Raw genomic sequence first — 250 nt, 5'->3', positions numbered from 1 at the left:
AATACTATAGGAGGATCCTTCGGTGGAGGAGGAGGAGCAGGGGGCCACTGCGAGCATCAACTTCAATCTTGGAGCACCAAAAGGCTCTGGTGGAGGCTTCGGAGGTGGATCAAGTGGAAGCTTCGGAGGTGAACAAGGAGGCGGTTCCTCAGGTGGATACATTGGTGGTTTCAGTGAAGCTTCGGAGGTATTTCGTTCCAGTGGAGGATTTGGTGGAGGCTTCGGAGGCGGTTCCTCAGGTGGATACAGT

The sequence above is a fragment of the Penaeus monodon genome, chromosome 28, assembly GCF_015228065.2.
Source record: "Penaeus monodon isolate SGIC_2016 chromosome 28, NSTDA_Pmon_1, whole genome shotgun sequence".
Lineage (NCBI taxonomy): Eukaryota > Metazoa > Arthropoda > Malacostraca > Decapoda > Penaeidae > Penaeus > Penaeus monodon.
Note: the sequence above shows the minus strand (reverse complement) of the source record.